At 33.5% G+C, this 25,914-nt stretch overlaps 1 protein-coding gene across 4 annotated transcripts in view; it reads right to left on the bottom strand.

The window, feature by feature from the left end:
• The window catches only part of Dpr12 (defective proboscis extension response 12), a 232,060-nt gene that overhangs the window by 166,712 nt on the left and 39,434 nt on the right, over positions 1–25,914 (bottom strand). Inside the window, exon 1 of one of the 4 annotated variants that reach the window (XM_070308820.1) lies at positions 21,774–22,727. The exons of the other annotated variants lie outside the window; for them this stretch is intronic. The gene's annotated coding sequence lies outside the window, so the exon portion shown is untranslated. Of the gene's footprint in view, positions 1–21,773; positions 22,728–25,914 lie in introns of those variants that run through there. 4 annotated transcript variants of the gene reach the window in all.

The following is a 25,914-nucleotide window of genomic DNA, read 5'->3' as shown; positions in this document are numbered from 1 at the left end:
GCTGATTATTAGCCATTCACTATTAATAATTATATATTTAATACTAGATTTATATTAAAGTATAATATATGTATAATGATTAAAGTTAAATTTTAAATAATTATTTAAAAAAAAAACAGATATTATATTTGAAATATATAATATATCGTACGATTAAAAACACATTTATTTCAATTATAAAAAATACATTAATAATATAAATATTTTCTTGTTTAACTATGCTATTAATCAGTATATCTCTTTGTAAGTTAGATAATATGTCAAGTTAATCCTGACATACATCATTTTACTCGACTTCCATATTTTATACGGTATCACTCTTTCACGATTATAATTCCAAATATATTATTGTTCGACATTCTTGTGCCGTCTGTCAATATATCATAAGTTTGCAATGATAGAATTTTTGCTAAAATGTCATCTCACCAATATACATAAAATAATTATTAACTGGAATAGTTAGATTACGTAAGACGTAATCTATATAAGCTTTTACGTTTAACATGATTGAATAGCGCTGCAAATGCGGCAAATACACGTCAGACATTCGTAATGGCGAAAGCTCGAAAAATTCTCGATAATAGTAATAACTGTCGACGGCGGTTTTAGAAGAAGACAATGCCTGTCACGTCGACGTTCGTACTCACCAACGTCCATATGAAAGCTGCGCAAGTAAATGCAATGCGTTCGTTTCTCGCCTCGAGAGCTTTACGCATACATATATATACAGCCGGAGCCTCCGCGTCGAATACGATTGATCCATCGAGTGGATCCGTATCGAACGGCGATAGCGAAAATTCCTCATTGACTCCCATCGGAGAACGAGACTTGAAAACTCAACTAAAATTGGATTCCGTCGACTTCGCGAAATCTTCGGGAAACGTATCAGTTCGAAGTCGCGATTGGAATATCACGCGCAAGTCTCATTCTTGAGTTTTTCTCCGCAAACTTACCGAAACTATCGATATCGAACGGTATGCGATGCGATTCAATTGTTGAAAACTTTATTCGGATTAATGAGATTAAAAAATTAATCGGTACAAAATATCATTCAAAAATATGAATTCTATCAGAAAACTGTACAATGTTCAGTGCGCAGCAAAATCTATGAGGGAATCTCTTCGTAAGTCTGGTCTTATAACCAAGGAAAATACTTGTACGCTGGTACATACTGAATCCTTAGCTTGTCTTGTTAGAAATTGGTATCGATATGTCATGTTCGATGGTAGCTTGGCACCCAAGCTCGCGGAAGGGATTTGGGACTCTTCAATTTACGGAAGTGCCGTCGCTATAATATGTCGGCCGACTAAAAGTGGAGCAAAGTGTGACGATGTCGGACCAATACCAGCCAAGGTACGGATAGATATATGGGAAAAAGGTAGAAAGACGCGAGTCACCCGAATATTCGAAAGCCATTCGTTTTTACGATCGAATTGTTGCCCAAAGTCTTACTACCATCGTTGTAGAGATATATCTCTAACAGTTTAAGAGAGAAAAAGAATGAAATAAAGATAATAGGATCCTTTTTTTTCCTATAATTTCAAATTTTATTCTAACGTCACTTTGACGTCCGCTTGATGAGAATTGTCTAGATTTATTTTTAAAAAACTCATTCCTATAATAGAACAACGGATTTAATTCTAATAAATTATTAATTTAGTCACTAAAACCACGAGCTCTAAAAATCCATTTAATGTAACAGACATATAATAAAAAGCTAAGTAATTTTATACAAACTTTCTAAAATACACATCTTATATGAAAAGATTAAACAAATTTGAACGAAAATTTAATTATGCTAGTAGTTTGCTATATTTTTTTAAATATTGAATAATTACGTTACTACTCCGTCTACCTTAATTTACAAGTGTCTCCAGCGATTCTAACTCGTTGATATTTCATCAGGATATTGCTATTAAAAAGATATTTCCATACACGTTACTATAATATTATCGCATACCGATATAATGTATATATTATAGCGATACTAATACATTACGTATAGATATAAGAGATATTACGTGAGATTATCCTTATAAAATTATATATTGTAGGATCATTATATGTATGTATATACGCGTATCACTTTAATTAATTTAAGCACGAATGCGTATTGCTACTTATTTGTTCCAATTGATTGGAAATTGTATATTATTTTATTTATATACTTTTCTGATAGGATGACAATATAAATAAATGTCCCTCCATTTCGAAATTATTATCCACAATAGCAATTTACGTAACGCGAATAACATTTTATATCAAGTATTAAACTCGATAATGATTATTTGCATATAATAACCATAAACGATCAGCTTTACGCAGGCAATCATCGAAAATACGGCAGTTATCGTTAATCATTACGTATTTTACTAATTACTTCAATAATGACGTTCAACGTGTATGTATATATGTGTGTGTGCGTGTGTGTATATATATATATATATATATATATATACATATACACACATACGCGTGTGCGTGTATTTGTGATGTAAATTTTGCGTGTATAATAAACTTAATATTTGGTAATATAAAATATACATTGTATTCTATATCATGGTGATAATATCGCATAACATGATATACAGCATAATAATTAATAATTCTACCTAAAAAAATATTATTCCGAAAAATAATACGTCATCAATTTTATATATGATTTCTCTATAATATACGCATTTTTTTGATTAATCGTATTTTCAATTATATTTCGATTTTTCTTTTTTTCTTTTTTTTTTTGTCGGAGAACTTGTGACATAAACTGTACATTAATGATTTCTAAATGGGACGCAAAAAAAATTATCGTCACGTCGTTGCGCGAAGAAATGTCACAAGTTGCAATTATCCAAATATAGCGCATCATATTGATCTCGATAGAGGAATGATAACGACGGACAAGGGAAAACGTTTGTGCATTTCTCTTAGGTGTCATGCACTAGTGCGGCTTGTCCGTTTCGAGTCAGGTGGCTGCATTGCACATGGCTGTCGACGCATCGAGGGCTGTTACAGTCATTAGAAGATAAGTGTCTCGTTCTGTCAGTATCGATCGTCGCCGTCCAACGTACGCTACGTTTCTCGTTATGGCAAGTGAGGAACAAATAGGAGGACATTAGAATGGCTTTCCGTCGCGTGTGTTACCGCGCGCGTTACGTATGCTTTCAAGCATATTACTCTCTTTAACCTAGGCGACCGACGAGCAATTACGCGTCAATCCGGCACGGCGGACTTGACAGAGCGATAATTTTACGCGATATAAAGTTTACGTTGAATTTTTATCGAGCCACGGCGCCGTAGTCTAATGTCCGATATAATTTTAATGTGTTCTGCGCCAACCTAATCTTCCGTCGTTTCCTTCGATACGTAATCTTTTATCGCATTTATATATATAGGCAACTAAAGGCGACGCGTATCATTTCATTAAAATATATTATATTAGATAAAAATCAGCATTATTCAAAATTTCTACAAAATATAGAATTATAGAGAATTAAAGAAAATAGAGGTTTTACCGATCTAATTGCCTATATTTGCACATTAAAAATATGATCGTTAATTGTAATATTTCGGCTCATTAGACATGAGTCCGCGTAACTCTAGCAATCTTGCAAATAACTTTAAGACATTTTGCAGGCGTCAGAAGCGAATGGGATTACTCTTGCCTTCCATTTTTGCCCGACATTTTTGTAATTTCTTATCTCCGGCGACCATGGCGCGCTCCATTAGACGACAAAAATGATTACCCGCAAACTTTCTACTTAGAGCAATATTCCAAAAATAACGAAAAACTCAACCATTCACGAATCCGGAGGTTTTCTCTTTTCAAGTCGTCAACTGTCCAAACGGAAAACATGACGCACAGGAGAAATCAATAGAAATCTTTTATTCCAGACATCGTCGCGATGCATATGGAGCATAAAAGAGAATATTTTTAAGAACGGGATCACGATAGGAGAGACTTAGTTTATGTAAATGGAACATGCGAGCTGCAAATAGCTCCTTGTGGAGATGTGAATGTTTTCTTCGCGAGTGTCTTTCTCCCGGTGCTATTACATTTATTTTTGCAATTTAGATCAATTTGCGGCAAGCATCGATATCTATCTCAGCGCACAAATATAAAGCATCGTGACATAAATTATGTTAGTAATCGGCGATCGTCTAACGTTGCAGTTCTGAAAAATTACCGTGAGAAGTTGACGAGACGCGTAACTTCTCAATTTAACGCATGGTATCGCCGCGCTTGACACTCGTTTATAACGAGATAAAATTCTATCTTGCTGGTACAGAATTTTATCTCGACGTTTCGACACGTATCGCGTTAACGAGAAAACACGATGATAAATTCTTATACATATATAAATCTTATAGATAGGCACGATTATTCGTCGAGAACGACTCGCAAAAAAAGTGGATTATTAAATCATTATTTATATTTCGCAATAAAATCGTTAATGATTAACTTTATAAAATTATACTAACAATATTTGTATATAATTGAAAAAAAAAAAAAAAATTTTTTTTCTACCGCTCTCTCGCTTTTATCTTGGAAAAAAAAAGTCATTCCACTCCATGTTCAAGTAAATTAATATAATATCACACACTAAAAAAAAAAAAAGTTGTTAACTTGACTAAATGCGTTCAACTGATTATCATTTTTTAAATTGAAATATTTAAGTACTTAAGTCAAATACGTCATGTTAGATTTAAAGTATCGTATTTAATCTAAATACTTAAATATTTCAATTAAAAGAATAGTGATCAGTTAACAGCTTTTTTTTCTCAGTGCAGTAATACTAAAATGGTATTTTGATTTTACATATAATTTAGAACAATAATTATATCTGCAAAACTCTTAATAACTATTAATGTAATAATTAATGCGCAGCGCGCGAGTCGATTAACGTAATTTACTTTGTCATCACTTTCCCAATTATTGTTACGTCGACGAACAGTACTACCGTTTTACCAGTTTTAGCTCGTGCTAAAACTGTTTTACGACTTAATAATAATTAGCCACGCGAACACAGAGGTGTCTGGCAAGAGAATATTTCTCAATTTATGGCACGGGAAAATTCGTTATATGACCGCAGCGTTCGGCGCTTAATTAAATTTCGCGAACGGGCGAACGTGACGAGGGTTCGCGCAAAAAAATTCATTCGCTCTCTCTCTCTCTCTTTCGGGTGAGTGATTAGAACTCGATGAAGGGAACATTTCGAGAGCGCGTTTTTGAATTATTATACGATGTTTTCTCGCAAATTTTCCGCGACGAGCTTTCTCATTCATATTCCGCCGAGAAACGGGACGCGGGATGTCTACAACCATCCGCTTAGAGTGTGTCATCTTATATGCAAGCTTCATGTATGCGCGAGCGCGCGCACGTGCGTACATATATATATGTATATATATATATACACGGGAATACGTAAACGAAGACGCGCGTACATCCGTACGTATTCACAAAGACCGTCTTCTCGTCGTAAATCTCGCTGTGAAATCATAATGCAGAAAATGCACCGGGAGGATTACGATCTTATTTGTCGCGCGTGAAAGCAGTTGGTAAGTTTGGAAGAAGGGTTCCTCGTAAGCCTTCGAAATTTCCGTCTGCTGCGCGACTGTGTCTACGTTCAGTATTTTATCATGCGAAGCAAGAATGAAATGACGAAATGACAAAAAGACGCGTGTATTCTTACCTGAAATGTTCAATTTGCGTCCTGAAGATGCAAAGGTACATATATTTTCGTATGATCAAAATTTGAATGAAAAACAGCATAAAAGTAAATCGAATATGGTTAAATTCAAAGTTTTGCAGATCGATAATCAATAGAACGTGCTATATTTTACCGTTATATTATCGCCGAAGCAATCGTGAATATTTAACACTGCTTCATTATTATATATTAAATAAATAACTTTTAATTAATGCTAGCAGCGTAAATTCGATATAAAACTAAACCTGCTGGTATTTAATTTCCTAATTTAAGAATTCATCCATTAATATCATTCTTTTAATGTATATTAAAAGCTGAGCATTTTTTCTTACCCACCCAAAAATATCAATGTCTATAAAAATAATATTCAAAACTTTTCTAAAAGCTTGGTATTAAAATTAAGAGATATTTATTAACCAATCAAAATATTCTACTATGATAAATTTAATTACATAATTTTAGTTATAATTAAAATGTTTAATTGTAATGAAATGTGGCATTTAAATTCTGTCAGTAAATTTAACGCTAAATAACAATATTTTCCAACGGTTTGTTTGTCGAATTTATATCTTATTATCGTAAAATATTAGTAAAATTTATGAATGTCTGATTTGACGGGTCCTAATATATTTTTCTGAAAATAAAGAAATACACGCGCCACCGTTGCAGTCGTCAGAAAACCAAAGTGCTTTCATTTAATACTGAAACGAAAACGAAGGCGCCGGCAATGTCGTTCCTAAGGGCGCCGTCTAGATCGGGAATTTATCGCCGCACAAAAATCTCGAGGCGGCAATCTGAAGATCGGCGTCCTTTATCGCGTGAGCTTTTTAACAAGCTCCCGCGAAAAGGCACTACGTTCTAGCTGGTGGCGTGGTTCGCGGTCGAAACGTGACGTGAATTCGCGACCGGACGGGAGAACGCCCGTTCGTTCCGCTCATGTTTGCCAATTAAGACGGAAACCGGTAATTGGCGGGTCATCGATTGATTACGCAATGACCGAATTAAACAAAGGGCTACATCCCTTTGCGCGATCATATATGTGCAGGCGTGTTTGCATCGCCGCTAGTCATCGATGTAAATCTGTACCATACAGATTATAAACTGACGGCGTATTAACGAGAAAAGATATCGGTGTGGAGGGATTTGTAATACGTTATTATTGAAAGTTCGATCGTTATTTTTCGTCGATGTGATTGAATCCATCGCTTCAGGAAAAGAACACGATTGGCTTTTTCAAATACGTCGGAAAGGATATTTTTATCCTAAAAAAGCATTGCACGTGCCAAACATAAAAATACAATTTTTCAGGTTAATAAATCATTTATCTTTTAGAGAATTTAAATTCGTATAAATTCTAAACTCTAATCCGTGATTTCTCGTGAACCCTACGCTATAAAACAATCCTGTTAAGAAGAGACATATATTCGCGACGCGATTAAATTATGTTGCGCTGTGGATTAACAATATAGTCATGCACAGTTGAGTTCGTATCTAAAATTGAAGTAATTAATAGTTGGTCAGAAGCGTTTATCGATTATATCGATTTATGTAATAGTTCACACTGCTTTAAATTTGTTAATTATAAGCATAAAAGAAATAGTTTTCGTAAATATTGTTTATATATAGATTTGATTCCGTTACAAGTTATTGAATTAATGATGAACGATAAAAAAGTATATATAAAAGTGATTTATAAAGTATAATAATAAAGTAAAAATTGCTTAAGTGTCAAATATTAATGTTTAAAGACTGGGAATTTAAATTTATGCGAGATTATTTTTCTGCCTGTCAGTTTTTATTAGCTTACAAATTTATACCGAGATATTTAGCGTTTGTTAGGTAAAAATAAAATAAAAGCGATTTGTACAATACTTATAAATGACAATGAACAAGTTTCGTTATTTTCACATTTGTATACCAGTTTGTGTAGAAATCTAATATTCATATTTTCAATTTTCGCGTATATATTCGATATATTAATATATATTATATCTTGTTGTCAAATCATTTGTCAACAATAGTTGAATACGGTATGAATAAAATCGTAGTCCAATAAATATTGCGGTGCGAAAACGATGATGCAAAAAATCAATCGTCAATCTCTGACGTTATATAACTCGGGCATGCTTTCTTCAGTTCGTTGATATCCTGAAAAAAGGTACGTTGCACACCTGCATTTGGCGTACCGACAATAACTCTCAGCATATAGAGCACGTTAAACGGAGAACTATTGTCCCGGTGCCAAGTGCAGGTGCGACAGGACTCTTTCGTTTTCACGTATGACGCGTACCTCGCGGCTACCGCAATTCGATGATGATCGGTTTTATGACGACGGCATAATATCGTGATATTTTTATCGGCGCTTAAGAGTCGAGTTTATTCGCAATTTATATTTAATAATAAGTAGTATAGCTGAAACGCCGCGTTACAACGATCACGATTATCGTCCAGAATTAATCGTCCACAGTTGTGGCGAATTGGTTTAACACGTTAACTGTCGGTGGGAGGTACATGCAACTCACTTGTATCCGTTTAATGCGTCTTGAGATACAACGTCCGGCGCCACGTATGCCAGACAAAGTTTCGCTACGAGAGCATCATACCGGGTATCACATATACTGAGCGATGAAAGATCATTTATTCTCGTTGAAAGACGACGCGTTCAAGATTTATATCTGTACCACCATCGCGAGCATTTATTCTTTTATACGGCAAGTGTGCATACGAGGTAAGCGCACAGAAAAAAATCGAATAATATCTTAGATTTTCATGTTTAATATAAAATATTTAAATATTTTATATATATCAAATTATTTTTGCAATTATGTTTGCACTTTATTTTTTTATTAAAATAATTACATAAATAAAACTTGGAAAACGATAAAGCAATTTAAAAATGTTCAAAAAATAATTCTTTTAAGATTCCCAGAAGTATGTTTGACAGAGTTAATTAAAAAACCCACATTTATCTCTATAATATTTTATTATTTTATTCTATTATTAATTTGATAATATAGTACGTATAATATTATATACATAAAGACAAACATTTATAAATATGTGAAAATATAATAATGCCATATAAATATGATATATCCTTCTTCATACACTTATTACGATTGATGATTGATTATATTTTTTAATAACGAGACAGATTTATATTTTTTCATTAATCAAAAAAATTAATACTCTATCATTTTTATTATCATTTAATAATGTAGCGATAAAATGTAACTATTATCGTCAACCGTTTAAGAGTGGAACATTTAAGGGATTACGAACACGACTCTCCTCAATCGGCTTTTGTGTGAGAGATTCGAGCTTGCTATCTTACTAAAGTATGTCTACCCGATCCGCTTACATGCTCTCCCCACTTTAATTGCATCTAATTGCTCGGTGATTTAGATTTGGCTTAATTTTTCATTAAGGAAATTTGATCGCGAATCGTCTTAAAAATTATACATAGGGATATATCAATTTTTAAATATTTCTTTACTTCATAATTGATGGGGGAAAAAAAAAATTTTTTTATTTTGACAAAAAAATTTTAAAATTTTTTATCAGTAATTTTGATTATCAATAATTTCTATATCGCGGATATTAATCCAAATTATGTCTTCGAGACAATTAACCTGAAATTCACTTGGAAATATGATATTTTTCTAGGATCTCAGAAAAAGCCTTAGGCGATTATAAAGACAGTCGCAGAATGTGAGAAGAATGTAGGAAGTAAAAAATGCTCGAAGATAGAGATTCAGGATTCAGGTTTCTAAGACTTTAGAAAGATCGGAACGTGTGCGATGCTCTCATACGACGGGAAAATAAGATAATGCACGCGGTGCAAAGTTCCGAAGGAATAAAAAGACAGATTCGCGCCTCCTTTCGAGATGGAGAAGCGAGAGAAACTTTAAGCGCGTCGATAACCAGCAGGTAGATAAGGATGCGAAACGTCGAAATTTATGGCGCTGCGAGATAGCCACATCCACGCTCTCGCTCGCCAAATCTGTCGGCGTATGATGATGTTCGGGGGAAAAAAAAAAAATCGATGGGGAAACCGGGACATCCCTGTTTACGAAAACATTACGCATTTCTCCGCAGCCGGCAAAACGCGCGGGCTTATCATCCTCGACATCCGGAATTTATTACTCGCGACTCTGCGCGCAAAGTACTCTTTTCTCGCGCGCGTTTCCGATTATTATTTTCCAAAATTATGAATAAATAGATACGTTTCGATTGATTATTATCGCGGCGGTCTGAACGGCGCGTTGTAAGAAGAAACGTGATTGCGCGTATGATTTAGTCAAGATGTATCGTTGTGTTAGAAACAGCCACGTTCGAAATACGTCATCGCGATCTATCGCGGACACGTAGCGTGGAGTGCAACGAGCTGTCTGAACGCCCAGTCGGCTGGAATATAAAGCAGCTCGAGCCGCCGCTATCCCTGTAAATGGTGCCGCGGCGGTTATTGCTACTTTCCTGCTATCACGCCGCTATGATTTGTTTGGATATGGTTTTCTAGGCCAAAAACGAATGAAAGTTTTCTGGCACGATCGACGGCTATGTCACGCGAATTACATTTTGCGCGCTATGAAAAGAACAGAATTCAGAATTGAGAAAAAAATTTATAAATTATTACTTGTCAATTTTCTGACAAATAAAGAGTAAAAATCAAATGTCATTTGCATGTTAGAAGTTTATTATATTCGAACGTCTCGTCTTGAGATATTTCTTTAATAAATGAAAATATACATTGATTAATAATTTGTCAAAAATATTCATCAACTATAACCTGACTATCCTATGATTTACAAATCTTACAACGATCTACCCAATCCCCTGAATGTATTTTAGATGTATACTAGTGTAATAATAGGAACATTGAATACGAATTATTCATTTCATTTGGCATGGAGAACATCGGATATTCAATATCCTGTCTCTGGTTGCTCTGACGAACGGTAGTCCTTAATCGATTATTTGCAAATTCCGCATAAATATCAAATTTCGCATAAATTTAGACGCCGTCACAATTGACCGCCGCAGGAAACGTGCCATTGAAATATTTATTATCATTATTAGATCACCTAATAATATTTTACCGATTTGTACCGTACAATGATACGTTGCAATTAACGGTTATCATATGAATTACAAAACATATTGGCCAACAGCTACTTACGCCAACCATTAATTATTACGTTTTGTACACCTACGTACTCGTAGAGAATTCTTGGATGGCAAAAAATTTATCGCGCTGCTTCACATGCACAACGCAACATAAAAGATTCGCGCGTGTATCGTGTGTACTAAACCATAAACACGGAGAGTATCGGCAAACGTATTATACTTTTGCGCCAGGAATGTCTGAGCTGTAATGGTGTTGTACAATGGTGTGTACACCGAAGCGGAACTTATCCACGATCGATCGCATCATTGGAAACTAGGAATTAAGCTATATATAATGGGAGAGGGAGAGGAAAGATCGCTTACAATGACAACAAAGATTGATTATCCATATATTAGTAATGATAGTAAAGAGTCAAAGAAACTTTGCAACACTAATGCATATTAATGCTTGCACTTAAAGTTATATATAAACATTTTATTATATAACTTTATTTGTTAAGTCGATCATATTATTGCACAGCTACAGTTTTAATCACATTATTTTATATGAAATATTTGCGCGATAAAGATGATATATATAAAATACCATTTATATTATTGAGAATAGCTAATTATGAATTAAACAATTTATGAAAAGACTTAATATCTTGTCAAAATTACAGTGATATTATCAGTTTAAGTTTAAATTAACAACGATTGTCGTTGAAATCAAATTTGATGATTTCTTGTTACGGGAAGTTATTCGGAAAATTTATGTTTATTTTCTTAGTATATCAAATTAAACATTTGGCTGTATAATGATATTACGAGATCGAATTACATTATGAAATCTAACAAGAATCTGCGTTGTTTCGTAATTACCATTGCGAATGCAGAATGTGTTGCTTTAATGGGAACTCTCTTGCGGAACCCATATGTAAAACTGATTTTCAATATTGTTCGAACAAGGGAATATGCGGTTGCAATGCTATTTGCAAAATCATGTGCAAACACCTATAAATAAGATACAAAGCGTAAGCGATATTCCAGAACGAGACAAAACAACTATTGGAAAAATAGAAGCATTAAGGAAAAATTATGAGAGACGATTGCATCTAGAAATATAGAATTATAAAAGCGCTTTACTTAATATCGATTAATAACATTCTGACATTTACAAGGAAAGAGTTTTTTTATGCAAAAAAAAGAAAAGCATAATTTAAAAAGCTTAATAAATTCCGCAATATATAAATTTTTCATTAAAAAGGCCATTTCATTTTTATGTATTTTAATTCTTTTCCTTTTTCCTTCCGATATCTATAGTAAAATATCTTTTATAAAAGCTTATAGTTTAATTAAGGATATCATAAAAGACAGTGACGCTTGAAAATACTCGAGCACACCAAGTATTGTTACATTGTTTCGTAGCGCGAACATTTCCCAGTTAAGGAAATTAATCTGAGAACAGTAAGACGAAAAGTATTTAAACCGGTGAAATTGAATTCGCTATATACGAGAAACTTATTGAATACAACACGATTAACATATCTTGTTAATATATAGATATTAAATCTAATATTTTATTTAATAAGTTTCTCGTGCTTCGCTAATTCAACCTCACAAAATGTCGTTGAAATATTAATAATTCCTTTCCCTATAACGCGAAGATTGCATTTAAATATGTACACAGTAATCCCAAAATTGTCTACAGATTGTTTAATTATTTGAAAGTCAGATCAATTTTTCTTCGACGAAAAACTGATCTACACGTTGTAAATGTTATACATCATATACCATACATCGACATTTTCAAAACTTTTAATTCATCGAAACTTTATTAAATTCCAATAATTATAATTCAAAACTTATTAAGATATCAATATAAATATTTTCGTTATTAAAATTTGGATTAAATCGTAGAAATAATTCTTAGGTAAAAAGTGTAATGTAATTACGTTCTCTAGAGCAGCTCGTATATACATTTCCATACGCACATACTTGTGTACGATACTTTGTATACGTCACGACTCGAATGGCCGTTAGCCGTCATCTGTTAAGAGCGCGTAAAGGAGCCGCGCGCAGGAACGAACGATTTATCACTGCAGTCATCCGTAACGAGGCTAACCGATATGCTAATAGAATGATAAGTTAAGAGAACATCCCCCAACAACCCCCCCCCACGTTCTCCAACCTCTCTACCACCGTCCTCTTTACCGGTTGAAAGAGATACGTTGCGTGGCGTACGGTTAATCCGCTAATGTCCAAGCGATGTGTACCATGTGCATAGATAATTCGCGCACGCTAACAGTCGTGCACGATCTCGTGCCCGGGGACCGGTAATGATATCAATCACTTGTTACAACCAATCAGCCGTACGTTTCGTTATCCCAAACCGATGCGCGACGCGGTGCATTCCCGCCCATTTCCAGTAAATCGCATTTAATACACGCTATATGCGCGCTTGCCGTGCCGCTCGAGATTGCACCGACAGGAAATTACATCGAGGCGTTCCTCGCGTTCGTCCGCGAAGAAAGGGATGCGGCGACGGGTTGCGAATCCTATCCGCGCGCAAGCTTTTCCCTCCAATTCTCATCAGTTCGAACCGTCATTTCCGTATTCGGCGCCGTTCGAGCTGCTCGCGTCGATGAATGAACCGTATCCGCCTCAAACGACGAAGCGAAGACGAATTTTCGTCATTAAACCGCATGAAATCACTTCTCCATCTAGTTTCCCATCGAAACACGATCGGACGGATAAAACTTGTTTGTCGGAACGTGCCAGGTTCTCTCCCCTTCGATCGCGTAATTTCTTTGAATAAAGGATATCTGTCGATAAAAGGGCAATCGGCGAATATGGGATAACGTGCTTTCTGTGTCTCGCAGAGTCATTATTATCGGAACAGTTTAATGAAAAATATTTTTGTTATCCGACCGACGTGAATGTCTAGAAGCGTGTATGGCACATGTCTGTGTGTGTATATATATATGTCGAGATCTATCCGAATTTATTTCTCTTACGATTAAATGAAACTTTTTTCTATTAGCTTTCGTAAAAGTTGGGCGAAGTTATACGCGGCCATTTGTCAGTGTGTACGATGATCGGCGTTTTCGATGGTTTTTCATTTAGTTTCCGCCGAAAATATATAGTACGTAGTATATAGTACACGGAGGCAAAAACAATGGTAAAAAATGGCAGAGAGAAAAAGAATACCGGCTCGGAGACGAGGAATATAACGGAAAGATAAAGAAATGCGCCATTTCTTCCGCGAAAGCGAATAAAAGGGGCGCGACGGGATGGAAAATATGGTCCGACTGGTACAAGAGAGGAAGGAACGTTAATATCACCGGAGTCCCGCCCGGTATTTGTATCACTTATATTTGCATCGAACACCCGGTATAAAGGCGCTTGTTCTCTACAGAGCATTCCGTGCGATCCGACGTGATTAAAAAGTCGCTCTGCTCTCCCCGCACCGGCCAGCACCAACATCGGATTCTGAATAATTCAATAAACGCGCGTTAATTCGCATATACACGCTGTGGCACGATCGTCTCTCACGGACGTGCAAATCCCACGAAAGAGACCGAAACTTTGAATTGTTAATCGTACCGGGTCGACCACCTCCGGATATTCGCAGAATGACTTGGAGCGCGTACGCGGACGAACATACCAATATTTTTGTGATTGTATGTTATATTATATAAAAATATGTATTCAAATATAAATTTTAATAATCATTAATTTAAGTTATATTTAAGTTATAAAAGCAAACAGATCAAAATTAAAATCGCGCATATATCTTTCTCTCTTTCTAATAATATATGAATAAATTAAAAGTAGTTTAATAATAGATATTCTTGCGATTATTGATACATTCTTGCGAGAATAGAAAATTTCAATCAAATAATATACTTAATAATATTATTAAAAATATGGTTAATATTGTTTTCGCAAATACTTGCTAAAAATTATACTTTTTCTCATATTATGCCTCCACGCGTAAAATAATTTCGACAAATAGATTACAAATTAATAAGCGCGTTAAAAATCAAAAGAAATTCAGAAGAATGTTACTGACGGGAGCGGCGGACATAGAATAATTATACGTGTACACATTAATAATTATACGTAATCATTCATAAGCAATTATGATCCATTCTGTCAAATCGGGTATCGAATTTGTTTCAATTAATTTATATTTGCGCAAGCAAATTTCGGAGCGAGACAAGCTTTCAATGATTAACTGGCGTTACAAGTGATGCGCGTTAATTCCCATATAATGAATCATTTATGTCAAACTATAGAGGCGATTGTACACCGTCGAAATGTAGAGATTTGAATTAATATATTAATACCAGAGAAGGTTGCAAATTATGTCGTCGTCGTCCCGAGACGTCACGCGAGCCGATGTCCTCGTTTATGTCGACAATCTTAACGTCACAGATTCGACCGAAACAGCAAATATAATATCCGTAATGACTTTCAATGGTACAGCGCAAACGATTCTGAACGCCGCTGTCGTTTTGACTGATTCGCATTTGTATCGTTTGCGCGGAATTCCAGGCGAAATGAGTTTCCGCGAATTCACGATTGTGCTATGTTAACATACGCACATCGCACACGCACCGTTAATAGCTGACACGGCTGAAATTACGGAAACTCTTAATTGTTAATCGCCTCCCATTGTACGATTTCAATTTATCTCGTCACTCGTGCTGCCACACACAAATTAATGCTTAATTTGATTGAGCGAATCCGTTTTGAACGCGGCAAATGGCAAGAGTTGAAAGTTGTACGAAATATATAGAAATGAAAGAATATTCTATATAATGTAGCAATTATAAAGTAATAAATAAAAATTACGCGTTTATACAAAATATATCCTTATTGTATTACTTTTCATTACAATTTATGTATTGAACAAACTTGAATACTTTATTTAAAAAAAGAATCTTTTTCTAGATTAAGATACACTAATGCAAATAAAATATTTAAGAAATATTCAAAACCGAGAAACGAATATTGTTTCATTGATACGCGTATGTAATAAAAAATTAATAAAAAAAGATAATTCTATATTCAAAAAATAAAAAATAATTATTTATTTAATCAAACATCGAACATCGAAACAAATGTAGTTTTTTTTTTTTTTTTTTCCCTCTAGAAGAAATTCGTTTATTCCGATTAAGGGCACGTAATTTCAAAAGCAATAACATTTTTGCGTTTAATCGCTATGGCAGCTCGTTTCGAATCATTATGCGATATTGCGTATACTACATATAAAGGCAAATGTTAACGTAGGACCATATATTCGCATATTCCTGAAAAGTTTTGACGCCATACTCAACGGGAAAACACGATGCCGGACATCGTTTTAATATCTCCATGGTACGCATAATTACTCGTAATATTCGCCGTTCAACTGATTCACGCTCGTCGCATTCGGAATTTGTAATAGACCAAATTGCGACAAAGTTCGCGATTACCGGACATTAATTCGCGCACAATCGTATATATATGCAACATCACAGATTTAACTGCACAAAACTTTCAATTGTTAATCGCGTCCTGTTCCTGTTTCGTAAGAACTTCGCATGACATAATTCGAAATATGTTCATTATTCATACTTGTTCGACGCTATGAAGTTTTAATATTCAAGTCATTTCATTGTATCACGCATCGATAAAATAACAAATTTTTTGAATATATTCACAATGGTTTAATATACCCATGTGCGAGCGTGTCGTGTGTGTGAAATAATTATATAAAAAAAAATAGTTTAGAAAATATTAAATTACAGGTGCTTTATCATTTATAATAGTCATAGAGTTATGAATATTTAATGTCAATAGAATGAAGAAAATTTTCAAAATATTATTTTATGTATGTAAAAAAACTCTTTATAATAGTTAGACAAATAACTATTTCGCAAGATAAAATATTTGAAAATGTCAGATTGGTTTCATTCGATTTGTGGTCACCCAGAGATATAAAAATAAAATATATTAAATATTATATATTAGAGAATACATATTATCACAATATGTTTGGAGATTTGGAGACTATTCGCACAAATAATAAATTCATGAATATAAAATATTTGAGAAAAAAATCACGAACACACACACACACACACACATTTACATAAAATATAACGACACATTTTTCTGCTTCGTTTTATATTTTTAAGTATTCTTTCATAAAATATGTGTTTCAGTATCCATTTTTTTTTTTTAACACAATATTAAATTTTATCCTTTCTCTATATTATTAAGTTCTATTTTTCAAATTTTTGCAAAAGTTTTCTAAAATTGCCAATAGTGTTATTTCATATCATCGATATATTTACATTTTCGAAACTTTCCCGATGACCACGATTAACGCCGAAAGATTCTTCTATGGATCATTCAGAACTCTATATTGGAACAGGGCAAATTTGTACGCAGCACAAAGTCAACGTGTGTTGACTCGTACACAACGGCTCGTTACGCCGAAACAGAGAACAGGTAAGTACTGTAGAAGTGGTAAAACTTTGAAATGTTAATTAACTATATAGTACTTTGAATTTTGACTCTCTCGGTCTCGAAGGAGATATGTAACACGTATTTAACGTACCGTATACACTACTTTTATATTCTTGTTAAAATCCGTATTCTTATATGCGCTATTCTACAAAGCAAATTGTTATCTCAACTATATTTCATATTCATGATCGTATCTTACTTTGCTTAATATAAGATTTATAGGTTATTATGAAAATGAAATTATTAAAAAATATTCTCATTTAATAATCTCTTTGTTGTAACATAATCCTATATTTTTACAAAACAATATTTTAGTAAGAAAAGAAAAACAAACTTGTGAATTTGATACAAGATATATTTTTTCTCTCGGTTTTCTTTTGTAATTATAAAAGATAAGAGAGAGTTACTATATACATATATATAAAAGATTGAATAAAATATTTAGATTAAAATATTCAATGAAATTATTAAAAAATATTCTCATTTAATAATCTCTTTGTTGTAATATAATCCTATATTTTTACAAAGCAATATTTTATTAAGAAAAGAAAAACAAACTTGTGAATTTGATACAAGATATATTTTTTCTCTCGGTTTTCTTTTGTAATTATAAAAGACAAGAGAGTTACTATATACAATACATATATATATATAGGATTGAATAAAATATTTAGATTAAAATATTCAAGCCAAAGATTCAAGAATTGTTAGACTAATCAAATACAAATTCGATTATAAAAGTCGATAATTCAGCGTTGCACTTGTGAAAAATTAAACATTAAATTTATATCTATCATTTAAAATTTAAACAGCGCTCAAAATTCGCTTCGTCGATAGTCGCCTACTATTCGTTCTCGTCGTCATTCGGCTTTAAATTTTATCGAAACATGCTGAGCGCGCGGCAGAATGTCCTGTAAATTTCGTCGTTCGCGCGAAATCGGTATAGCCAGAAATTTTTCCACGGACGACGCGATGGAAATCAAATCCGCGTTAATGCCGCTTCGTGCGTAGCATCGAGCTATCCTGAAGAATAAAACGAGACCCGGATCGAACAAGTGACCGCGTTTTTCAACGACCGTTCAGCGAATCGATGAGATATATATCCATCGTTGATGGCCCTGACACTACCGAACCTTCGATCAAACTTTCAATCTACTACATCAGAACATTGCCGGATAGTCCTCGCCATTTAACTAGGTTATGACTTTCACGACTAATAAGCAAATTAGGAGAGACCATCGTAATATATATATTCATAGTCATATTCGTTCGATAAAGTTCGAATGTAGCCGATCAATTACGATTTTCGTACTCGATATCTGCCGAATCAGAGCTTTTATTTTATAGCTATATATTTATGTATATTATAAATAAAAATATGAAATCAAATATTAATCTACATTAATAAGACATACAAATCAATTTATCATATAAAATTTCTATAAAATATCTATAAAAAAATATTTAAAAAATTTTATCAAAATTCTTAGATATATGTATATAAATTATAATAAAAAAATTAAATGAGTTTAATAACATTTTAATAATATTAATAAACACAGTAACTCTAACCGCTATGAAAAACAATTAAAAATTGTAAATATTTATGAATATAAATAATAATATGTTATTTTGCTTAGATATAAAGAAATATTATAAGCATTTTAATATTTCGTAATTCTTTAATCAAGCTTTTATTTTTCTTTCGTAATTATATTCTATTATATTTTAATATATATTATTATATAAAACTAGCGTATCAAAATTTATGTAAATTCATAAGTAATTAAAAATTCTAACATTATTTTCAATAGTTTTATAATTTTAATTAATAATTATCTTAATGTAAACAAATAATTCTGATCGTTAAACCCAAAAGATGTCCCAGAAAAATGTCGGGCAAAAAAAATTATAATGAACATCTTTTAATATTGCTTGTAATTAAATCTTTTTAGAAAACATATATACATATATGCACAAAAATATATGAGAGCTATATGCAATATATTTTAAAATAAATAGAACTTTCGACATTCGGCTCATACATGTGCGCGTTTGCTCGTGTGATTTTTTTGTTTTTAAAAAGTAGAACTCTTGTTAGAACTTAGCTATAACTCTGATGAAAAATGAAAAGGAAAGGTATCTCCTAGGACAAAATGAGACGTTGCGTGAACTTGAGATTTCAGTTTGTCCTGAGGCATTTTCTTTGGTTTAACAATCAGAACCATTTATCTAAACTATCAAGAAAAATCGTTGTAAATAAAGTCAGATCTCCAAATTATTTATAAATCCCCATAAAATGATACATCAGCTTTACACATACCGTTACTGCAAATTTCTATTTACGACTTTAGAAAAACAAAGAACGCAATTCTATTTTCTAATCTAAATATTTTTATAAAAGAAGAAAAAATTAAATTGTGTTATCTTAAAACTTTTAATATACATACGTGCAAGTTAAAAAATAAAAAAAAGAGCGAGATAATTTTTTATTAAAGCAACTATACTTTCTAGCGAATATGACTATTTAATTACCGCGATATGCGATTGCGTATTGGAAAATAACGATATTTCGTGATTTGTTCGTTCACGGCGTTACCAAGCAAAATTGGGAGACTGCGTTTTATTAACGAGCGGCGATATACGATCACAACGACCTCGAGATACATCATTTCTCGTTGGTTATGGTTATTGTCGTTTATCAAACTGTAAACTATGAAGGATTTTATGGAAAGTCGTATTAAGAGAAAATATCGTATGATGAATGATCAATATCGCGCGCGAGACAATGCGAAATGATTGACAGATCGATGTATTTGTTTAATTTATCAGCTGCAATTTTGAAAATCATTATCGCGGTTTGTTCCTGCAAATTATTCACGGTATATTCCGCCGGGACGTCATTCCTCTTTTTATTACGGCGATAGTTAACGTCGACCAAATACATAACAGCTAGCGGACAGCCAAACGTTAATTTGTTCGCTTGTTAATTTGAACAAGTTTTGAGGAAGCGATAGAGCGAATAATCGAAAGTAACGCCATTTGCAAGTGTAATTTATTACTCTGGCAATGAATAGCCATTCGTGCGTAATGCTCTTTCATATTTCATATCGCGACGATCAGCATTCGTATTATTATACAGGATAATCTCAATCGCTGATTAAATTTTATGTACCGCAAGCTAAACTAATTAAAAAAAATATATTATTGATCGTTTAACAATATATTTGCTACGTGACTTTGTTTTAATCCGTTTATTTAAAATTATATCGCTAATAAATTTTATAGACAAAAATACGCGTGTGTTCGTATAAATAAAAATATGTACCATATTCTTATAGAAAATTAATTATTCTCAAAACACGAAGAAAATTATTTCCTCATAGTATTATTTTATTATTTACGCATTTATTATTAATGCAAAAATATATATTACATTCGCTAACAATAAGATAAATGATACTTTTGTAATAAATAACTACGCTGTAAATTTAACTTTAGATCCTAAAAATAATAATAAAATAGAAAACTAATAAAAATAATAAATTACAAACTAAATTAAATAAAAAAAATTAGAAGATTAAATGATCACTTGATCTTACGTATAGTTATTCAAAAAGAATTTGATTAATATACAACAAGTTATTATATAATAAATATATTGTTAAAATGCCTCATCAAATTATATATATAAAAGCTAAAATAAAAAATCGAAATATATATGTAAAAACAAATATAATACTTTTATTGATTCCAGATATAAAAGGTATGGCATTTAAAATTAAATTTATAATTCATCTCTCTCTCTCTCTCTCTCTCTCTCGAAAACTGTGGCTGTATTTTTTATAATTTAATTTTGTAACTTTAGTTATATTTTATTGATCATGCGATATGCGAATCATGCGTGACTAACGATGCGTGATGCATCGTTGTGGAAATATTGCAATGAGCGATGATTAATTTACATGTTTCATGAAATAGAGAAAAGTATCTTTAATATGTTGTAATTTTTGTGTATTTATGGTATCGTACCGGTACGTGATTTCTCTCCTGTTGTTGTTTTTTTTTTTATTTTTTTTATTGGTACGCGTATTACGATATGAAATATCTATAATTATAACATTAGCTATAATTATTATTTCAGCATAACACTGTTGGTTATTAATTATACGTATAATTACATTAAACCGTGCATTATAATAATATTCATTTGTGCTACTTAAAATCTACTTCGTTAAAAAAAAAACGTTGAATTTCATCGCTCGTTATATTAATATTCATATTAATTAGAATTAATTAATTAAAATCATACGAATTAGAGATAACGCATCGATGCGAAATATGTATCAAAGCATATGGATGATTAATACAACAACGTCGCTGAGATAAAATGAGCAAATGATCGATCACGCGAATATAACGATTGGATTCGCTCACCAACTAATTCGCCGTCTTCTTCTCGCCGGATGTTTCACGACTCGAAATATTTCCTCGCCTCAAGTCACTACTGGTTTTCTCACTAACCGCCATCGTTTCTCCGACTCGTATTATTCGCGTCAACGTAAATCGATCGCAAGAACACGATCGATTGCCACTGATTATCCGACAGTCCCGTGGATTAAACCGCGCGCACGACATACTACGGACGAATTAATAACGCGAATAAAGACATACGTTTTTTTTTGTTTTTTTTTTCGCACGGCACTCCCGACATCGACCAAGTCGCGCGATATAAAGGGGAAGGATTCAGAGACACGCAGCGGCGACTTCACGCCGAACTAGCGAACCGCAACGCCCTCGTCAAGCGACGGACAATCGCGAATATTCGCACTTTGCGAATCGAGCGATAATAGTATCTTAATTCCCCGATCCGCGTCATATATGTATATCTCCAATGTTCGATCGCACGATTCGTGACGCCGTATCCCGGACAAACGATACGGAAATACGAGATGCGATATCTCTCCCGTTTGCTGCCGCGATGCAGCGGATGATGGGAGAGGGAGGAGGAGGGGGGGAGGGGGGAAGAGGCAGAGTTGAGAATATCGAAAGACGCTACGCATCGCGGTCGTGCGCGATAATAGATACTGCACGGCGATCGTACGTCGTTGGATTCGACACTCCCGACACTCGTTCGATACCGGATCTCATTCCCGATCGGAAAAATATCGCGCGAAACGCGGAGCGAGCGAAGGACCCACCGAACCGCGCGACGAGTACCGTGAGACTGTGACCTGTGACGTATACACAGCCAAGAAGGACGACTAGGCGAGTAAATAAAAGAACTAGGGTCGCGCGTTAACGGCCGGCGATACCGCGCGAGGTGAAAGTCGAAGAGCAAAACAAATCTGTTGTTTATACTGTTACCACTTTTAGAAATCTGATATTAAAACTGATCGTGCGAAATTATGTTCATATATACATTAATACTCTACGAAAATATAATATAATCGTACCGATATATTTCGTACTACGCGAGTCGTTAAAAGAAACTAGCGCCCGCTCGACTACGCCATAGATATATAACGAACATAGACAGACGACCCAACAAAATGGATAGCGATACTTATTGTTACTGAACTATGTCTTTCTCTCTTTATCAATGTGAAAAGAATTTCGGAAATTATATATATAATAAAATAATTTGTATAATTTAAAGTAATATATATATATATATATATATATATCATTTACTATATTAAATTGGTTTAATCTAAATTTCATTATCATTTAATTTAATACTTTAAATTATATAAATTATTTTCGAAGGCTAAAATTGTAATAACAATATAATATTTAATTTAATATTTTAAATTATATAAATTATTAAATTAAATTATAATGAAATTTAGATTAAACTAATTTAATATAGTAAATGATATATATATATATATATATATATATATATATATATATTACTTTAAATTATATAAATTATTTTATTACAAATATATATATATATATATATAATTTCCGAAATTCTTTTTACGTTGATAGAGAGAGAAAGATGTAGTTTTTTAGTTTTAAACTGTAATAACAATTTTAGCCTTCGACTCATCGAAAGCGCGACGAATGTCGTTTACATCGATATTTTGTTTTGACTAGCGTAGTCACCTCTCACAGCATTGCGTAGTTCTTTACCGTTCGAGGTCACGGCAAAATCGCTCCGCATACATTACTCCGCTCGCACTTATTTCGTATGTCGAGAATAATTTTCGCATGTTTCACAAGTGTCGGAAACGTTAAATCGAGCGACGAACAAGCGGAGATCTTGGATTAATTAAGATAGGTGAGAGTAAAATTAGCCATTACTTCTCGCGTCGTGAATCAAAAAGTTTTACGTAGCGGTCCGAAGTTGACGCTTGAACATCGTACGTTTGAATTCTTCGTCGGGTGTGTCGTGCGAAATATCGGATCGATAGAGCAAAGATACATTATCGTCGTGTTTCGCGTTATTTACTCGTCTTGAGTGCGATAAGTACGTATCGGGAGTGCGTATACGATTACACGACGCGCCATTATTTGTTGCGAAGGATTTTAATCGCGTTATCTGTCAATTAACCGGGTAATCCGCAAGGAGTGTCCGGTGGCAAAATCGACGAGGAGGCAACGGTCTTTACAATCTCTCAAACATCGACTAGTGTAGTGAGTAAATTCATTTAATATCATATATGGATGAATAATTATTTGGTTCGTTGCGCGTTTTGATTTTATGACGTCACAATAATGGCCCCGCCTAATATTTGGCACATTCCATTTTCTACTTTCTACTACGATGATTTATTTTATTCGAAAAGAGTTGAGTCGAGTTTCAGCTGCCCTGTTGATTTTTTCGCCGTGAATCGTCGCTATTTTTATGAGAAAAGCACGGCAACGTAATCTGACTGCAAAACTCGTTTCATGGGACGCTGCATTTTTTTTTAACGATCACGCGATACCCTCGTAATGCGTAAGCTTTGTTGCAACAACATCGGTCTTCAATCGTGCTCTTCAATCTGTGCAGAAAATCGCGAATATTGCGAATATTTATCACGTTTCAGCAGATATTGATTTATATAAGGTTCAATTTCGATAAATTTTTACTTATGTCAGGATTATGTCCAAAAGCATTTTTATATCCGGTTAAAAAAAAAAGAGATGTTTTTTTCAACTACAAGCACTGAACAGAGAGAACTATAAAGATTGAAGCAGAGCTCAGCTGCTTTTTTTTTCATATACGGAGATAATATTATAATAAAAATTATAATATAATTTTTCTGTGACTGTGAAACATTTTCATGAGAAATTACGGGCGCGATATATTTTTATTTAATAATATTATATAGTATTATATATATTTTACAAAGAAATTTTGTAATTAAATTCAAATATATTGATGCACAAACAAATATATAATTGTTAAAAACAATGGAAAAATGCATTTACAGCTTTTATCGTATAATCTTAATGATAAATAATTTAATGCCGTTATATTCCAGCATCGCAATAAATATAAAAGGAAATATATTTTTCATGTAATCCGTGAAACTTTCTCCGTATATGGATTTTTTAGATCTCAGTAATTATTATAGAAATAGATGCGTGATAAAAAAATTTTCATAAACATTCGATCTCTTTATTAAAAACTGTTCTTTTTCAATCAATTATATACTGCTAATATTCTTTTTTCTGAAGAAACTATTTATTTTTTATAAATTCTAACAAAACCGATTATTATTCGACTCATTTACAAGTTGCTTGCAAAATATGCATGAACTTCTCTAGAACCGAAATGTCCGGAATTTGTAAATTAATGTTTTGGGTTCTTCATCAAATTTTGAATGACGTTCCGTAAGAACGATTCTCGCGGTGCATTCGCGCTGCGGCTTCCGGTGAAATTCGTTTACAACATTTGTTAAATCCAATCAGTTATCCCGGCGCCAAGTGAACATTGCGAGCGTTGCATCGTCGTGTCGTCGTCGTCGACGGCGGCGTCGGTAGCGACGCCGCGATGCACCGTCGTCGAGTTCGTTTTCGCGTTTTCCGCGCGAATCGCGGAGAAAATCGCCGGCCACCGAATACGAAACGAAATATTGGATTAGGTAGATAAAGGCAGCACGAACCGTAATATGTAAGTCTCGCGGACTGTTTGCACGCGATGCGGGACGCGGAGAATCGTCGCGGCGCGACAGGAAGGCCGAAACGCGCGATACACGGGGAGAGATAAGGCTGAAATTGCGTTATGGTCGGTAACCTGGTTTGCGAGTCGATGCGTTTTATCGCCTTCCGCGCGATATTGCACTCAAATTTGTCAATCTCCTGCGTATGAAAGCGATGATTAATTAGATAGTTTGTTAGGTTGAATGAGTTCTGTGGATGTATTCGTGACCGTATTTGTGTCAAAGGCTCGTAATAAATGTTAAGATTTCATGAAGATCTCTATAACGTGAATCTCTTTAATAAAGATTTATGACATCAAGTTTTACGTTATTGCATTTTTTTGATTCTCAAATCTCGGCGGAGTAGGGTATCGACATTATATAAAATTACGTAATAATTTCCCAATTATTGTTTATAAGAATAAATATCTATAAAATAA

The sequence above is a fragment of the Polyergus mexicanus genome, unplaced genomic scaffold (genome assembly GCF_030449975.1).
Source record: "Polyergus mexicanus isolate NDT 795.1 unplaced genomic scaffold, iyPolMexi1.0 SCAF_16, whole genome shotgun sequence".
NCBI lineage: Eukaryota > Metazoa > Arthropoda > Insecta > Hymenoptera > Formicidae > Polyergus > Polyergus mexicanus.
Note: the sequence above shows the minus strand (reverse complement) of the source record. Positions and strands in the feature narration are given on the sequence as shown.